The 19,656-nt window shown below is 25.9% G+C and overlaps 2 long non-coding RNA genes and 4 other non-coding genes across 6 annotated transcripts; all 6 read left to right on the forward strand.

The window, feature by feature from the left end:
- The first annotated feature begins 82 nt into the window (after positions 1 to 82).
- Positions 83 to 185, forward strand: LOC137816776 (U6 spliceosomal RNA). The gene has a single exon (XR_011081888.1). It is a non-coding gene; the product is annotated as a U6 spliceosomal RNA (small nuclear RNA).
- A 426-nt stretch (positions 186 to 611) lies between these two features.
- Positions 612 to 832, forward strand: LOC137816765 (small nucleolar RNA U3). The gene has a single exon (XR_011081877.1). It is a non-coding gene; the product is annotated as a small nucleolar RNA U3 (small nucleolar RNA).
- A 7,926-nt stretch (positions 833 to 8,758) lies between these two features.
- Positions 8,759 to 10,685, forward strand: LOC137813472 (uncharacterized). The gene is made up of 2 exons (XR_011081431.1): positions 8,759 to 9,749; positions 10,352 to 10,685. It is a non-coding gene; the product is annotated as an uncharacterized lncRNA (long non-coding RNA).
- A 5,746-nt stretch (positions 10,686 to 16,431) lies between these two features.
- LOC137815434 (uncharacterized) lies at positions 16,432 to 17,676 on the forward strand. Its single transcript, XR_011081742.1, has 2 exons — positions 16,432 to 17,064; positions 17,145 to 17,676. It is a non-coding gene; the product is annotated as an uncharacterized lncRNA (long non-coding RNA).
- Positions 16,689 to 16,791, forward strand: LOC137816773 (U6 spliceosomal RNA). Its single transcript, XR_011081885.1, has one exon. It is a non-coding gene; the product is annotated as a U6 spliceosomal RNA (small nuclear RNA).
- Positions 17,445 to 17,664, forward strand: LOC137816766 (small nucleolar RNA U3). Its single transcript, XR_011081878.1, has one exon. It is a non-coding gene; the product is annotated as a small nucleolar RNA U3 (small nucleolar RNA).
- Positions 17,677 to 19,656: the final 1,980 nt, after the last annotated feature.

Genomic DNA, 19,656 nt, shown 5'->3' on the forward strand with positions numbered 1-19,656 from the left:
GTTTAGTTCCCGTTGAAGTCCCACACCGTATAATGTGACAAAAACATTAATGTTTATATTAATGCCAACTACATTTATGCTTGTCCCTTTGGGGACATCCGATAAAATTGGAACGATACAGAGAAGATTAGCATGGCCCCTGCGCAAGGATGACACGCACAAATCGAGAAATGGTCCAAATTTTTTTTTATTTTTTTCTGTCATGGAAGTTCTCCGCTCCATCTCCCGCTGTGGCAGCGCAACCTCAACATTGAACAACACCCACCAATGAAAATAATGTGTTTTCAAATTTATTTTTCTCCCTGCTGAGTTCGTTTTATGGAAGTTCAGGTGAGTTTGTGTGTAATTTTTGAATGTTTTATATTTTGAGTTTGAAGTTTATTATTGTTGATAACGCATGATACTTGTAGTATTGAGAGATAGTGTTCCAGACATGGCATATTTGGCATCATGGAATATGAAGAAGTTAGGAGGAAAAAAGAATGTCTGTGGGATTGTTCTGGCTTTCTTTTACTAGACCTGTAGTTTACAGTTTGCCATGACGAAGTCCCACATTAAAAACTTTTCGAAATGAAAACAAGTTTATAAAGAGACACCTAATACACTTGGTCACGACCTTACTTGAACAGGATCTGTTCTATAGGCTCGTACCTCTGTATCCTTGAGTTCTAAGGAGACAGGAACTAAAGTCTGGTGGATGAACCATGACCCTGTGATCAGAGCGTGATTAACGGTCTGGTGTCCCTTCTCTCAGGAGAAGATACATCCTTAGCTGTAGAGGATCGTTCCCAGTCATTATGTTTGGGATGGTCACAGGGTTGTCTGACAGACTCTATTACTTTTTTCATTCACTACACATTTTTATTTTTTCCTGGAAACACAAACTGGTGTTTGAGACCTATGTACAGATCCATCATAGGTGAATGAGGAGTGATAGAAGGACTTGTTGTTAAAGCTATAAGACACTTGTTTTCATCTCTCAAGTTCAAAATAAATATATTTCTTTCTTCATTTATTTCCTCTCTGTTCTGTTCCACCCTGTATATCAAACAAATACATAATATTAGTGTGTATGTATTTTTGGAGAAATAATCCTAAAAAGAAAATTAAGTTAGTGGATTTTTTAGTTATTTCACTCAACAGGTAAATATGTATTTTCAAAATATGTAATAAAGTTTTTCAAATTTATTAAAATAAATAAATTTATAAGTAAGCCCTGCCTTAAACCGTTTAAAAAAATTATGTTTTAAAAACACGATTTTTATATTTTTTAAAAGACTCCTCAAAAGTCAACTTTTTTTTTATTTTTTTAGTTTTATAAAGCCGTACACATAATGCATTTCCTTCATTTTAATTTTTTCAACTTTAATGTTTTTCAACTTTTATGTACATCTTTTTTATATTCAAAGGTTTTATTTGTTATTTTTTTTTTAATTTTAAAATTTTTATGTAAATTATTTTGAGATATTTTTTAATAATTTGATAAATAAATTCATATTAAATTTTTTTACTTTTTAAAGTTTCATCAGCATCTTTTAACTTTTTAAATAAATATTTTTTATTATTAAAATTAATAAGTGATTCTTATATATTACATATATGTGAATATTTTGGAGAATATATGATAATATTTTAGTATTTAAATTTAAATTTAAATTTATTAATAAAATAATTAAAAAATGTGTTAAAATAAAATAAATGTCTATCTGAAATAAAAAAAGATAATTGTAAAAAATTTCATAAAAAGTGAATTATACTTCATTAAAAGATTATATATTCAAAGTAGGATTTTTCTTTATTAGAATTTGTTATTGAAAATACCACTTCCTATTCCAATGTAGCCGGTTTTCAATGTATTATGTCCCAATTTATTTGTATAATATGTTAATAGTTTACTCATTTTCATAAATTTTAAAAGAAAATGTACTCAATTGATAAAAAAATCACATAAATTCTCTAAAGTGTAAAGTTTATAATAAATATTATTGTTAAATTAAAATTGTAACAAATGTAAGGATGGAAAATAGTTTTAGAATAGAAGTTGTATAATTAAAGTGAGATTTGAATATTTATTGTTAAATTTAAAAAAAAGAATACAAGTAGAAATTTAGTTATTCGATTTTATTTTAAAAAAATCATATTTTTTTAAAATCCTATTTTTTTTTTCTAAGTATCTAGGAAGATACTGTTTACGTGGATTAAAACGCGAAGACTTTTTGTGTTTGCAACGATTTGCCATGAAAAAGCGGAGAATGGGAAAAATGTTCCCTTCTGCAATGCCAAGAAACAATAAGAAAGACAGGTGGCTTTCTTTAATTATATTTTTATCCTCCTCTGCAATAACATTAAAAAAATTATAAAAAAAACTGTTCAAATATATAATATAATATAAATAAAATATATAATATAATATAAATAAAACATATTAAATATTAAATAGATTTATATTATTAAAATATTTTATAATATTATTAATATAAATAAGATAATTATTTATAATAAAAAATAAATTTTATATAATAATATTTTAATTTAATAAAATATAAATATAAAATAATAGTATTTGTTATATCTAGATATATTATGGATTAATTTTGTTTTAATATATTAAAATTTATTGTGTTTTTATTTTGTATGATTTTTACAATTATAAATATTACAATTTTTTGATTAAAAAGAAAAATTAACTAAAATCTATACAAAATTATATTATATTTTATTTTTTAATTAGTAAGGTAAGGATAAATTTGTAAATATATATTTTTAACATTTTAAAAAAATTAAAAAATCTTTCAAATCTATCATATTACTCACAAACTCCAATAAACTTTTCCTACAAATCCATCTTATATACCTTAATCCAAACAACCTCACTTTCTTCACACTTTCCTCTTAAATCACTTCAAATCCACTTCCTCAAATCCTCACTTTAATCCAAACAAAGCTTAAGGCTTTGTTTGGATTAAAGAGTAAAAATGAGAGTGAATTTTGATGATTTAAGAGAAAAGTGTAAAGAAAGTTAAGATGTTTGGATTAAGGTAAATAGAGTGGAAAGTGTGAGGAAAGTTAATGATAGTTTGTGAGTGATGTGATAGTTTTGATTGAAATTGTATTTTTTTTAATTGATAAAATGTAATTTTACATATTTGTCCTTACATTTAAAAATTGTTAAAAAATTAATTTAATTTATTTATGTATAAATTATAATTATTTTTAATTAAAATATTATTTAAATATTTATAATTGTAAATATTTAATAAAAACTTAATTTTAAATTAAATAAAAAATTATTATTTTTATCTTTATTTTTTCTAATTAATAATTATTATATAAATTTATTTCTTTATTCTTAAAAATATTTTTATAATTTATTATATATATAATATAATTATTTTTTATAATTTTAATTATATTTTTATATTTAAATTATAATTCTACTTAAATTAAAATAAAAATAATTTAAGTTTAAAATAGAAAAGGATAAAAAAGTAACTTACAATTAATTAATTAAATAAATATAGGTATATAGAACTTTCTTCTCAAATGTGCGAAGAAAGTTTAGGAGGTGAAATTTTTTTCCATTTTTTGTGTTTTAATATATTTTATTACTTTGGTTTTTGCAATTTCTTCGTGAACAGTACAACTTCTCCTTTCTCTTCCTTTCTTTGTTTAAAAACAAACTGATCCTAAGATTTTGACTTCCTTGCTCATAAGTTTGACGATCAGATAACGTCATTAGATCCCTGACAGTGAATTTTACAAGATTGTTCGATCAAATTTTCAGATAGAGTAAATTTATTCTTGGTTACTTTTTCTTTGAGTTTATTTTGATCTGGTTAGATTTTTTTTAGTTTAAGCTTGCATGTGATGATTTTTTCTTTAAAAATAGTCTCGGTTATATCAGGTCTTAGTGGTATAGTTAAATTTTTTATCAGGGGTCTTTAGTGGAGGTTAGGCTACCCTTAAGCTTTTGGTGATTATATATAATTTATATATAACTTATTAAAATCATATCTATTTTGTTTAATTTGGAGTTACACCTCATTGCCTTTTTTATAATAAAAAATTTTGGATTTTTTTTAATACCACATCTTGTGGTCAAACTTAAAAAAAAATACTACATTCTATTTTGAAATTCAGTATACAATTTGACGTGTTTTAGATGCTTTCCAATATCACATATTATTTTAGATCTTTATTAAAGTGGTGATAACATTTATTGAAGTAATGATAAAAATACCACATTCAATTTTGGAATATTTTGAAAACCACATTGTTTTCTAAATTCATAAAAATACCACCTTCTATTTTAAAATTTAGTATACAATTTTACTTGTTTTAGATTTATTTTCAATACAACATATTGTTTTAAATTTTTTATTAAAATGATGGTAAAATTACCAAATTCAATTTTGGAATATTTTGAAAACTACTTTTTGTTTTCAATTTTTAAAAAGAATATCATATTCTATTTTGAAATTTAATATACAATTTGACTAATTTTACTTGTTTTAGATTGTTTTCTAATACCATATGTTCTTTTAGATTTTTATAAGAGCAGAATCATATAGTTGTTTTAAAAGTCTAGCCAAGCCCAAAATTCCATCTTAGGTGGTCAACAATAAAAATTATGAGAATATATTTAAAAAGATATATTTGCATAAATAATAAACTAATATATTTTTAACAATTTTTTCAATATCACATCTTGTGTTAGAAATTTATTAAAGTGATTATAAAATTTACTAAAGTAATAATAAGAATACAACACTTAATTTTGAAATATTTTGAAAACCACTTTCAAACTTATAAAAGAAAGTCATTACTACTAAAACGACATTAAATAAAAAATAATTTTAAAAATAGAATAATTAATTATTATATGAAATAAATGGTATATTATCTTATAGATTATTTTAAATATTAATATTTTTTTATTTTTTAAAATAATATATAATTTAATTAATATAATAATTAATTATTTTTTATCTTTAAAATTAATTTCTAATAAATTTATATTTAATGATTTTCTTATACTACATATATTTTGAAATTCAATATATTTAACTTTTTTTTTAATACCAAATCTTGCTTCTTCTTTTTTTTCTATAAAATAATCATTATAATTATTTTAGAAGTGTAAGTAAGACAAAAACATAAAATCTGAGGTCGGTCAACAATAAAATTTATGACAACGTATTAGAAATGGTATATATATTTATTCAAAAAATTTATGATTCTAATTATAAATAATGATATATTAACTAAAGTATCTGTTTATAATCCTTACTCTTTTCTTCATGGAAATCTTCTATTTATAGCATTCTTGAATATGACCTTGTAGCTTATGTGTTAATTCATGTCTTTTGTGTCAATGCTTTAACAGAGTTTGACTGTTTTTTGGCTGACACTTTTTTATCTAGCACAAAACAACTTTATCTTTTATACATCGTTTTATAGTGAAAATATAAATCTAAAATCTTTTCGAAAACTTATTTTTGTGTGTTGGAGGAGAATCATAGTTTAGGATTTATCTTTTCTTGATTTGTTTTGAGTCTTTTGATTTTTTATTTTTTTTATTTCTGTTAAAATAAAAAGCTTTTTAGGATCATCTAATGACCGTCATGTTTTATAATTCTTGCAAATCTTGGTTTCTTGATCTTTGTTATTTTTATTTTTTTTTAAATTGAAAAATAAGTTGGTTATAAGAAATTTTGGGTTGAATCTTTCACATAGACTATTCCTCGTGAGTTTTTTTAACTTTGATTGATAGACCGTCTAACAAACCATTTGATAGATCGTATATTGCTATTTTTTTAGTGTGTTTTTACTCATGTTTTCGTATACTCTAAAACTTAGCTTGATTCTTTGTTTTTGATATTGTGATTTACATGCATGAACTGATATGATTGAGGCAGTCTTTGTTTAATTTTAGCCACTAGCCATATTAGTTGCCTACCTTTCATTATAATCCACATTTTAGCCCCTTTGATCCTAAAACTTTTTTCTTGTTTTTAACAATCATTATAAGCCTGAAAACAGAAAAACCATATTTGTCCATACTTTATAAGACTAAGGTGCTTTTAAAATCATTTTGGAAGGTCCAGATAAGGCATGCAATACCTTGGCCAACTATGAAGCAAACCTGTTACGATGAAGAAGGCTTGAAATAGTGGATGGAAATGGGTTGGTTGAAGGGCATGTGACATGGTACAGTTGCTTCCATGGATAGGTGATGGTACTGTGTAGAGCATAGATGGAAAACAAAACAAAAATTGTAAAAAAATAAAAAATGGAAAACAATAGAAATTAAGAATAAAAAATAAAACAAAAACAAAAATAGATTAAAATAATGGAAAAAACAAGAATAAAAACAAAAAAAGTAATAAAATAAGATAATGCAAATCAAAATAAGATAAAGATATAAGATAAGAAATAAGAAAAATAAAATATGATAAATCAATATAAGATATAAAAGAATAAAATAAAATAAGATAAAGAATATCATATATTTTTATTTTCTTTTTTTATAAACTATAATAAATAAATAAATAAATAAAACTATTCAAAAGAAAACAAAGTTAGATATGCAAAAAAGATAAAATTGCAAATGAAACAATAAAAAATTATGTAGATAAAAAAAACTGATAACTAAATTCAAATTTGATTTCCTGGAAACAATGTCAAATCTGATAGTTATTGTTTTGTTGTCAAATTAAAATGATTTCAACGTAGACTTGTCTAAGACTAGAGAGATGATAATATAATTGTGCTTAGATGACCCCAAGTCATCTCCCAACAATTCAATAGTGAAATCAGTAAATCAGTGTCCAAAATCTATTTGCAAGCAAGAAAAGTTACCAATAACAATAAAGATAAAAAGGGGTTCAAATTGTTTGACAGAAAATATAAAAGAGATTAAAACAGAAAATAAATAGCGGTTGATCCCCAAGTTCTTCCACCATTGAGTTCTTCACAAGTTCTTTAAAGATTAGTCTTTTCTCAATCCTCAAACAGAGTTAAACCAGATTAAACATGTGGCGATCTGATTCAACTGAAGCTCACCAATAAAGCATGTCTCTACTAGTTTGATATGTACCCATCTTGTTCCATGCGTATACTCCATGGAAATGTTATATCCTCTCTCTTGAATCATGCACCCAACTAAGAAACCAAACTTTTAGATAAGGAATACTCTCAATGCGTTTAAGTACAACCTCTCACAAAAATCAGTTTTTCAGAAGATTAGAATATTAAAACAATTGTTGTAGAGAATTGAAAAATGAAACTTTTATTGATCAAAACCTCATAACTCGATGAGAAATTACAAATGAATCAACCAAAAAGGTTTAACCTTCCATGCGGAGGCAAAAATACAAAGATAAAAAATGCAGAAAAATAAACAAAGGAAGCGGTTATACACTCAAAGATGTTGGTGTCTTTTGTGTGTTTCCCTTACTTTCCTTAAATAGGACATAAACCATATTCACATTACATGGTGGAAGCACCACTTTTGGTGGAGAAGATTCAACTCCTACTTAGGTTGAAAAATTTGTCCTATTTTGTGAAAAATCTCCTCAAATATTTGTTTATGTTTTAATTCAAAGAAACAACTTGGACTTCTGCATATTTGGCTCATTCGCAAAGGTAGACACTTCTTTCAAATCATTTACTCTAAAAACACAAAATTAACAAAAATAATGTTGAAAAAGGTGCTTTGATGTCTCCAAATCCAAGAGGAATGCTTGAAGACTTTGTTGCTGGTTTTCTGAGTGTATCTAGTAGTCTCTGAATTATTAATTCATTCTTTAAGATGATCCAATGTTAATTGAATCTTAATCTTTTTTAAAAGATGATTTTTCTAAAGAGTGTGAAATTTTAACTTGTTGAAATGTCGATTCAACCGGTTGTTTGACACTTAATGGCTTTTAAAATGAATTTGAAAAGCTTGACTTTGTTGTCAAACGATTCAACCAGTTGTTTCGTGAATTCAACTGATTATTTTTATGAAAACCTTAACAAAATTCTGTTAGGATGTTCCAATCTGTTTTAAATTATTCCAACAGCTTTTGGTTTTTGATTTAACTGTTTTAACCACTTGATTGGAGTATAAAATGTTGTTTTACGCTCTTATGCATTAACTAAGACAGAGAGATTAATCAAAAACAATTTTCAATATTTCAAAGAGCTTTTGGATCATCTTGTAATTCTGAAACTTTAATCTTTGATTTACCCGGTTTATTCTATTCACTTCTTCCTCAGACTCTCCTTCTCTCGTCCAGGATTCCCAGATCTCCTCGAACCGTTTTAATCCTTCTTGTCCTAATTCTCTAGCCATGTGTGCATTCTGACTTGGCAGCTTCTTTGCAGAATCCTATACATGTGATTTATTTATTATGATTCTTTTTTCTTAAATTTCAATTATATATGGGTTTATAGGCCATGTTGTTGCCAACAAATTTTAAAATTCGGCGTCTTGTGATGTTTTATCTCTTTGTCAATGCCTGTGTTTTGTGGTTAATTCGTGCGTCTGAGAACTTGATTTTTTTTTAATCTTGTGTAATTAATCTAATGAAATTTTAAATTACTAAATTACGTATAACAATTGAACTGTTTCCTGAGGTGTGATTTGAATATAGCAATTCCTTTGTTTTTTTGGTGAGAAAAGTAGAAAAATCATCTTTCCCATATGAACATTATATTATGCAATTTATTTATTATTGCTGATAAAAAAAAAATTATGCAATTTATTATATATTTAATTCTGCAAAGTAAAACATTTATTGGGGTTTTGCTTCTGCTGATTGTATATAACTTAAACTGTTAGTGGTTAAGTGCTTGAAATTTGAGAATCTATGCCCTCTACTTGACAGGAGCGACTAAATTGGACCCATCATGGGCTGAGGTATGATACTATTTTATTTGAATTCACCATTAAACATTGTGACTTTTGCAAAATTCCTTCCTACTAATAAAATTTATCTACATAATTCTGTGCTGCAATTTTGTTTTGTTTCAGTTAGTAATTATGCCTAAATTATAATCAAGTTTAACAACGGATGAGGGAAATTTGAAAGATTCTCTTCAGAAAGTTCTTAAACTCAGAAAAGCTTTGACCTGTGTATGTGATATATTTCATGCATATAATTGATCTTTCCTCATTTTGATCTCCAATTACAGGTTGCAATTATAGGCTGGTTGTCTTATTTTGTTTGTTAAATCCAAAGAACTAGTAGTATGAATATATATATTTGAAATTCAGTATCATTGTCACCTGACACATTTGTTCTTGTAATGTATATGCTTAAGTGATGAGTGTGGTCACTGGTCAGTACTGTAAAGGAATCAGCATTGAAAATCTAAGTATAAGATCTAGAACCTTATTAGACTTTTCTTGATTTTGAGATAAAATGCTCTAACTTTTTGTGAATGCTTTGTTGACTAACCTTCTTGGATTTTAGGTTGGCTTCTGTGCTATGTCTATGTTAGATTTGGTACATGATCACTGTATCAAATTCTTTGTGAATTGTATTTGTAGGAGTTATAGTCTAAACTAAAAAGTATGCCGAAGTTTGATTTTGAATCACTGATAATCATGCCTACTAGCTAAGTACCTTTCAGTTTCATAATTAATGCATGCATTTCAATCTTGATTCTTCCAGGCATGGGTCACACTTGGCAGAACCCAACTGAATTTTGGTGAGCCAGATAATGCTATTGAAAGCTTTGACCAAGCATTAGCTCTCAAGGTTGGTAATTGTTTAAGCAAACGATTTTCTTTCCTTTTTTATTTGTATGAATTTATTTCATTGGAATTTAATTTCCTTATAACAGCAAAGTTATAACCAATAAATATTAGGATAATCTCCCAATATACGTGCATACATGTGTACGCCTTGCACTCATTGTCAGAATAATATTCAGTTCTTAATCTTTTTTTTATAGTGTCTTCATGGTGCTTGCTTGGTAGTTGGGTTAGATAATCCAGTACTGACCTTGGATTTATATTGATAAATTCAAGAACCAGTTGATTGACTTGCTATAATTGGCATTCAAATATAATGGTTAAATAAAGTGGTAAACACTTCTACAAATCAAGCATTCACTAAAACACACTTTGGAGCTGTAGTATTTGGAGAAACTTTTCAGTGATTGATCACAACTTCAATATTTTAATTAGCAGAATTAAATGAGAATTGTCATTACATTTTAATTTTGGGTCTAAGGTTTTTGTGGAAAGTTGGGTTCTTGCTTGGTATATATGCATGTTCTCTTCTGAAGCTTAAGCTGAATCACCAAGGATATTCATCCAGTTTTAGATGGATACTGAACAAAGTTTATTATTGTGCAGCCTGATTACGAGGAAGCTAAAGATGATAGGAAAACCTCTTTACATCTTGTAAAGAAGAGAAAGCAACTTCATTCATCTGGCCTGAGTGCTACTCAAAATCGTTATGTGGTGGGTGAAAAGGATGAAAGCCAGTGAAGGTATATAAACAAGGGCCAAAATTATCTGAATATTCCAATGTTATATTTGGTTATCCAAGTTGCTGTAGATATAGGAATTTTCAGTATGTATATTTTTCAGTAGCTCAATGCTCAAAAAAGTTCATTGGGAAGTAAGTGTGGCACAATAGTTATGTTAATGTGATATTGTAATTATTGTGACAATTTCTCATGAGAAAGGACTCTCTTTCGGCACCCATAGTTTCCTTTTGCATTTCCATGTGAGAAAAAATCTAAATTGCATATGGATAAAAAATAATGTCAATTTTTGAATCTAAAAATATATTCTGAATTATGTAATTCAGAAATGATTTATTTTTAGAATATTTCGTACCAATAAATTTTATAAAATAAACATTTCTTTATTTTTATGTCACCACAATCTCTTTCTTAAAAAGACATTATAATAGATTTTGCATCATGTCTACAAAATTTTGACAACAAAATCGTTAAAATTCAAATATTTTCATATTTAAATCAGCCATAAATTTTTTTATAAAAAAACAACCAATAAAATATTTGGACATCTATGGATTCTTTTCAGACGTTAAACGTATGATCACAGTTAAATGGCTTAATATCCTACTAGATAGTGTAATGAAGATGAAGATAAGTAAATAAGTAAATCTACCAGGTTTGATAACAAATTTTATAAGATATATTAGGACTTATAACAATGTTTTTTCATGTACAAAAAGGTAAAAAGTTTAACAGATAATACTATTAACGTTAGACAGTTTTATAATTTTAAATATATTATTGTTAGACAATTTTATAATGTTAAATATATTAGATGATGTTAGAGTTTTAAATATGTTAAATGATCTTATAAACATATTAAATATTTTACCAACGGTTCAACACACTAGGTGAACTTATTTTTGTTTTTATATTAGTGTCTTCGTTCTCACAGAGATGCTTTAACATATCAGGACCTTTCTAAATTCAGTTATTTTGTTTTGAAAGTGGTTAGTGATGTCTTCCTTCTCACAGATATTTTAACATATCAGGACAGGACCTTTCTAAATTCAGTTATTTTATTCGGAAAGTGTTTTCTAATGATCATTAAAAAATAATTGCGAAACTTGTAGTGACTTTAATTAATTTTTTAAACAAAGAATCGCTTTCAACATTTTAATTATAGTCAATTCTAGAAAGTTTTTAAAATACATACATTAATGGAGCTTTAAAAAAAAAATCTTCTTAATAATATGTTTCCCATTCAATTAAATCAATTTGATTTATAGCTGTTTGGAAAGTTTTTGAAATATAACAATAAGGGGAAGAGAGAGAAAGTTTTTAATGAGGAAGATTGGATTTGGTTTCACCTTAGAAAAGATAGATTTCCTATGCAAAGGAAGTTGAAGCTTAGTCCCTGAGGAGATGGTATGGAGTACATGCTACTTTTAATGTTATAGATCTAACACCTTTTGTAGGTAGCACGGATGATGAGGCAGAAACATTTGATTTGAGGACAAATCCTCTTCAATAGGGAGGGGATGATAGAAGAGACCTCAACTCAGGACCAACCACTAGGGCAATGGTCTGAAGAATCCAAAAAGATTGGGACTCAAGCTATTACACTCTCTTATATATGTTTGAATGTGCCATAACCTAGTGTAATTTTTAGAGTAGGATTTTATTTTCTTGCTTAAAAGTAGAATAAGATTTTGGCTTGTATTTTGGCCTACCTAGGATTAGGGTTTGGGGTTAGGTTTCTAAACCTATCTACAACCCACATTAAACCCTAGGTCGGTCGCTGGACCTAATTAGGCACACAGGTTACACCTTGTCACACTTGCCATGTGACTTGCTCTAGGCACCAAATTTTAAAGCTTTTGTGTTTGAATTTTACCACCAATTTCTTATAGCTCTTGGTCGACCCTCTCTCCAATAAATTGAGGTGCCTGACTCATGAAAAGATAGATCAAATATATAAGTGATATACTGCCAAATTGGAAGTTTATTCTCTCTCTTGTCTAACCTCTCTATGATAGACGCCTTTGATCTCTTCTCACCATTCTCCAAGTGATTTGGCCTCACCAATCACTCTCCTAACAGCTCACGACAACTCCAAGGAAACCATGAATCCAATGGAGCTCTCCTTGACTCATATTCTTCATTTGCTTCCACCAACTTCATCCTATGTGCAAGGAAATTCAAACCAGATTAAGAGGATGTTATCACTTGCTACATTTGAAGTTGGAAGCACCATAATTTTCTAATTTAATTAGTTGTTTAGTGAATGGAGTTGTTTTGGTAATTTAACCAAAGTTTGATTTGTTTGGATTCATTTACTTTGCTTGAGGACAAGAAAGATTCTAGGTTGAGGAGAGTTGATAAGTGTCATAATTTAGTGAGATTTTATGCAAGAAAGCTAGGAACTTATGGATTTTAGTTGTTAATAAAGTTATAATTCAACCTTAATTTGAGAAATTAAAATCTAATAATATATTTTGAAGTTATAAGATTAATGGAATTGTTTAATCCTAAGTTTTTGCTATTTTAAGGGATTTAAGGAAAGACAGAGAAAAGGACTAAAAGTTGCTCCAGAGAATAAGGATTTTCTATTTTTATTCCTTACTTGAGCGAGATGTCACTTAGTCCAAACCCAATTAGGTTAAATAAGGGTGTAAGGTAGAGAGAAATGTATGACCCAGAAGGAGAACCAAAGGAAGGAAACCCTAAAAGAGGCAGTCGTCAAGGAAAAAACGTTCTGGATCTCTTTCTTTGGATTTGGTGCATATAATGACCTCCATGAGTGACAAATTCTTTCCTTTAGGATTGAGAGTAATATGTTCAAATTCTGATGTATGGTAATTATATATGAATTTTTGTTCCTCTTTGATATTGGTATTGTCATTTTATACTTAAAACTTGAATTTTTAATCCACGAACTTGATTATTGGATCTTGTATAATGTGCTTAAAGCTTGAATTTTTAAATTCATGAACTTGCTTATTCGATATTGTATTTTGTGCTTAAAGCTTAAATTTTTATATTCATGAACTTGATTATTGGATCTTGTATTTTGTGCTTAAAGCTTGAATTTTATTCATGATTTTGATTCTTTGAATTAACTAGAAAGTATTTATGATAATCTAACCTAAATGATAATACTTGATATATTTAAATATTAAGAATTAATTTGAAATGTTAACTGATTTATAACATATATTCTTAATGATAATAATGTTTTAATAATGTTAATAGTAATTGTAATTCAAAAAATACAGTTATTTAGTTATTTTTAAAAAGATACATTTAAAAAAAAAATGTTTAAAATTTAAAAGTGAACTATTCTTTTAAATATAATAAAAATGTAAAGATGTAATTTAGAGGATAGGAAAAGGATAATTTAAAGGATAGTAAAAAGACACTAAAAAGTAATAGTCAAAACAATTTGTTAAAAGATATAACAATATATTTTTACAATAACTTTTTGTGCTTATAAAATTACTGACATAATATAATAACAATTAAATGAATATTGATAAAGTACATAAAAGCAAAATCATGAGAGATGCAGAAAAAAAATAAATAGAAAAATGTCAAATCAAATAAGTGGTTGTTATAAATGAAATATTGTAGCTGTATGAAGTTATGATTATCCAAGCATTGTTTGCCAGCAATTATATGAAAGAAAATTTTCAAAACAAAACATTGAATCACCGAATCACGTGCTTCATGTTCGTTATAAGATAAAATATTATTTAATTTAAATAATCAGCTTTTATATTTGATTTTGAATTTTTTTTATAAATTAAACTCATTTTATTAATAATTTTACATATTATTTAATTTAATTTAATTTGATTAAATTTTATTTTAATTAAAATAAAACTAAATTAAATAATCGTTTTTATATTTGATTTGAATTTTTTTCCAAATCAAACTGATTTTATAATAATTTTACATTTTCAATATGAATCTATAAAACAGAGAATCAAACTTAATGAAAGCAGATGTAGTTAGTAAAACCAATTATCAGATGGTTAAAGTATATTTTCTATTATTATTTTATTATTATTTTATATATATATATATAAATTAAAGTTTTTTTATTTTCTAATATACTGTTATAGTGTCTTTATTTAAGAAATGTAAAACATTTATTTTTAATTTGAACGTTATATAAGAAAAGTTGATTTAACTCTCTCATTTAAAAACTATTTTAGATTTTAAGGTGAATATTTAATTATGATTGAAAATTACAAAAAAAAAGGAAAATATTCAAAATTAAATCAATTCAAAAAGACAACTATTTTAAAACCATTTTAAATAGTCATAAATCAATTAAAACTGAACTTTTGATGAATTTTAATATTTTATTTGTTTCTTAATTATTTATTTTAATTCAAATTTTATATTAATTTTTTATGCAAAACAAATTAAACTATTTATTACATTAAACTATAGTATTTTATATCATAGTTAATTTGAATAAATATGAATAATATGCATGAGAACATAATAAATTTTGAGTACACTTACTAATGTAAAATTATTTGTTATTGTTATTAAATCATTATAATAACATAACTTTATAATGATAAAAACTAAAATTATAACCCTGCTTTATCAATCCTTATTATTTAATCTACATACATAAAGTTAAATGAAATAAATTATAATACTTAATAATATTAATAATTTTTTTTTAATTTTAATAAGAATACGCATGTAAAAAAATAATAAATAAAATTTATAATTTTTAAAAATTTAAAAATTACAAATGACGTGTTTTATACATAATTACAAAAGATATTTAGAGGTAAATTATATTTTTTACTTAAATAATATTAATTTACTTAATTATTGTTATAATTTAATTAATAAAAATATTTGTTAAGAATATTTTTTTTTTAATGTCAGAAAAGGTGAAGATATTTGGAAACCTAACATTTTAGATTCTTTAGAACATATGTATGTAGATAAATTAATGTTTAAAAAATACAAATATATATAGATTTATATTTTATTTAAATAAATATAAATACATATATGATAAAAATAAAAAATATAAATATAAATAATAATAATAATAATAATAATAATAATAATAATAATAATAACATTTTTTATTAAAAAAATATACTGTAAATTTATGTTGTTAATATAAGTGGATTAATTATAATATTTATTCAAATTTTAATATTAAATATAAATATATAAATAAAAAATAAAAAATTTCACATACACAAACGAAAACTGTTGTTCCCGTTAGTTTTTATAAAATAAATTGGTTTAGAAATAATTTTTGAGAAAATAAAATGACAGTTGATTTGCATATATAATTAAACACCTACAGTAGCCTAGTAGACCTTTTGATTACTGTGCTCTGTACCCTTTTCTTCTAACTTCACAATTCTATCTTTTCACTTTACCCGGTGTGCAATGTTGTCATCATCTTCTGATAACATCAGACAAATAAATATTTTTTAATACAATAACAATAACTCTAAATGCACACATATATTCAATAGATTCTATAAGTGAAAATTTCTTTAATTTACATATTTTTGTTTAAACATATAGAAAAGATTATAATTATTCTAAAAATTAATTTGTTTACACCTTAATGGACATGTTAAATCTATCTGTACTTAGTGGAAAAAAAAGGATAGGAAAAGGATAATTTAAAGGATAGTAAAAAAACACTAAAAGTAATAGTCAAAACAATTTGTTAAAAGATATAACAATATATTTTTACAATAACTTTCTGTGCTTATAAAATTACTGACATAATATAATAACAATTAAAGATGATGAATATTGATAAAGTACATAAAAGCAAAAAATAATGAGAAAGATGCACTGAAAAAATAAATAGGAATAGAAGGATTAGAAAAATGTCAAATCAAATGAAATGAAATGAATAGAAGAGCAATGATAAGGGTAGGTACAAAGCAGATAGGTTAGCAGTGTTTACAGTGCAATCCCCTTATTGTGTGTTTCAAAAAATATTTTCCTTCAGGTCTACTTTTATGTTCCTCTGCTCAGCTTAGGAAACAACTACACCCTTTACACCTTCTTCTCTATTTCCAGTCCATTATGTTGCTCTGCATACTCTACTTTCCTTCCACTAGTGCTGCAAGATGTTTAGTTCCCGTTGAAGTCCCACACCATATAATGTGACAAAAACATTATTGTTTATATTGATGCCAACTACACTTATGTTTGTCCCTTCGGGGACATCCGATAAAATTGGAACGATACAGAGAAGATTAGCATGGCCCCTGCGCAAGGATGACACGCACAAATCGAGAAATGGTCCAAATTTTTTTTAATTTTTTTCGTATTGAGTTGCCAACCAAGTAAGCACTGGTGTTGGTAATCAAAGACCTTCCATTGATGTCCACCCACAAGCCGTGGACAAATGATGCTGTCATGGAAGTTCTCCGCTGCATCTCCCGCTATACTCCGCCCGATGCGGCAGCGCGTCGAACACCACAAGCTCCGCAACAACACCCTCGTCTTGGGCCCTGCCACCCACCAATGAAAATAATGTGTTTTCAATTTTTTTTTCTCCTGCTGAGTTGTTTTATGGAAGTTCAGGTGAGTTTGTGTGTAATTTTTGAATGTTTTATATTTTGAATTTGAATTTTATTATTGTTGATAACGCATGATAATTGTAGTATTGAGAGATAGTGTTCCAGACATGGCATATTTGGCATCATGGAATATGAAGAAGCTAGGAGGAAGAAAGAATGTATGTGGGAATGTGCTGGCTTTCTTTTACTAGACCTGTAGTTTACTGAGATGTTTTTGTGGGAATGTGCTGGCTTTCTTTTACTAGACCTGTAGTTTACTGAGATGTTTTTGTGAAGAAAAAAGAAAGTGTTTACCATGGCAACAGTTTGCCATGATGAAGTCCCACATTGAAAACTTTTTGAAATGATAACAAGTTTATAAAGAGACACCTAATACACTTGGTCACGACCTTACTTGAACAGGATCTGTTCTATAGGCTCGTACCTCTGTATCCTTGAGTTCTAAGAAGACAGGAACTAAAGTCTGGTGGATGAAGCATGATCTTGTGATCAGAGCGTGATTAACGGCTGGTGTGCCTTCTCTCAGGATTAGATTCATCCTTAGCTGTAGAGGATCGTTCCCAGTCATTATGTTTGGGATGGTCACAGGGTTGTCTGACAGACTCTATTACCTTTTTCATTCATTATACATTTTTATTTTTTCCTGGACACACAAACTGGAGTTTAAGCCCTATGTACAGATTCATCATAAACACTCTTTATATCAATTTTCTTATTTTCTTCTTTATCATCTAAATATACTAAACTATTTGTTTATTTGTGTTTCATTTGTCCATCAATTAAAGATGGAAATAGTAAAGAAATATTGGATCATATATATTCATTACTTGTAATTGAAAATTGTTCTTCCAAATTTTATTTTTTTACTTTTGCAGATTAATAATAATTTATTTTAATCTCAGTTATGTGTGGAATTAGTGATTCCAACACAAATTATTAGTGGGTTTGGTGGTGAAAAGAATTAAAGTATTATTTAGAATTAACAGTATATGTAATAATAGTACATTTAGAATGTGGTAAAAGAAGTTATGGTTACAATTCATATTAAAACATTAAAGGTGAATGAGGAGTGATAGAAGGACTTGTTCTTAAAGCTGTAAGACACTTGTTGTTTTCAACTTCAAAGTTCAAAATAAATATATTTCTTTCTTCATTTATTTCCTCTATGCTCCGTTCCACCCTCTATATCAAACAAATAAATAATGTTAGTGTGTATGTATTTGTCTCTATATAAATGGATAAGGTTAATTAGCTAATTAGCAATTATTTTCAAATTATGTTTTTTAACAGTTATGTTTATAAATATTAAATCATATATGTATTGTCATATACATGTTTCTTAAAATAAGACATTAGGAATGTGGTCTAGTATGGATGCAGAAAAATATACATTAAATTTTATTTTTTTTATAGAATCCTTTAATATTTTGGAGAATTAATCCTAAAAAGAAAATTGAGTTAGTGCATTTTTTAGTTATTGTTGCTCATATATATTATATTCACTCAACAAGTAAATATGTATTTTCAAATATGTAATAAAGTTTTTCAAATTTATTAAAATAAATAAATTTTTAAAAATGTAACATAAATAAGTAAGCCCTGCCTTAAACCGTTTAAAAAAATTATGTTTTAAAAACACGATTTTTATATTTTTTAAAAGACTCCTCAAAAGTCAACTTTTTATTTTTATTTTTTTTAGTTTTATAAAGCCGTACACATAATGTATCTCTTTCATTTTAATTTTTTCAATTTTTATGTTTTTCAACTTTTATGTACATCTTTTTTATATTCAAAGGTTTTATTTGTTAATTTTTTAATTTTAAAATTTTTATGTAAATATTTTTATTTTGAGATATTTTTTAATAATTTGATTAATAAATTCATATTAAAAATTTCTAATATTTTTACTTTTTAGAGTTTCTTCGCATCTTTTAACTTTTTAAATAAATATTTTTTATTATTAAAATTAATATGTGATTCTTATGTATTACATATCTATGAATATTTTGGAAAATATATGATAATATTTTAGTATTTAAATTTTAGTTTATTAATAAAATAATAAAAAAGTGTTTTAAAATAAAATAAATGTCTATCTGAAATATAAAAAAAAGATAATTGTAAAAAATTTCATAAAAAGTGAAATATAATTCATTAAAAGATTATATATACAAAGTAGGATTTTTCTTTATTAGAATTTGTTATTGGAAATACCACTTCCTATTCCTATGTAGCCAGTGTCAATGTATTATGTCCCAATTTATTTGTATAATATGTTAAAAGTTTACTCATTTTCATAAATCTTTTTAAAAAAATGTACTCATTTGATAAAAAAAACCACATATAAATTCAAGTGTAAAGTTTATAATAAATATTATTGTTAAATTCAAAATTTAAAATTTAAAATTTAAAAGAGCATATAAATATAAATCCAGTTATTTAGGTTTCATTTTAAAAAAAACTATCATTTCTTTAAAAATCTTATTTTCTTTTTCTCTATTTTCTCTTTAAGGCTTTGTTTGGATTAGGGGGTGTGGGGGAGTGGAAAGTTGAGAGTGTGGGTGAGTAGAAGTGTGAAAAAAGTTGAGGTTGTTTG

This window comes from Phaseolus vulgaris, chromosome 1 (assembly GCF_000499845.2).
Source record: "Phaseolus vulgaris cultivar G19833 chromosome 1, P. vulgaris v2.0, whole genome shotgun sequence".
In the NCBI taxonomy this organism is placed as follows: domain Eukaryota; kingdom Viridiplantae; phylum Streptophyta; class Magnoliopsida; order Fabales; family Fabaceae; genus Phaseolus; species Phaseolus vulgaris.